Raw genomic sequence first — 269 nt, forward strand, 5'->3', positions numbered from 1 at the left:
AGGGTAATTGGCAATGAGCTGTAGGTCTGGGTGTGCCATGCAGGGGACCCAAAGGGAAACAGAAGGTGGTCAGTGGCTATTTCATCCTTTTATCCTGCTTCGGCCAGGGTGGGCGCGTCGTGCCCTGTCAGTCGGTGTCGCTGCCCGCCCCCTGTGCCGGTGTCGGCCGAGGCTTTCCCGGCTGTCTCCGGGGGGCGGCTGGACGCGGTAGCCTGCTCTCCCATCAGGATACGGAGTCCGTCACTCTTCAGCCGAGACGAGCAGAGTCC

The sequence above is a fragment of the Egretta garzetta genome, unplaced genomic scaffold (assembly GCF_000687185.1).
Source record: "Egretta garzetta isolate BGI_Z169 unplaced genomic scaffold, ASM68718v1 scaffold906, whole genome shotgun sequence".
NCBI classification, from domain to species: Eukaryota; Metazoa; Chordata; class Aves; order Pelecaniformes; family Ardeidae; genus Egretta; species Egretta garzetta.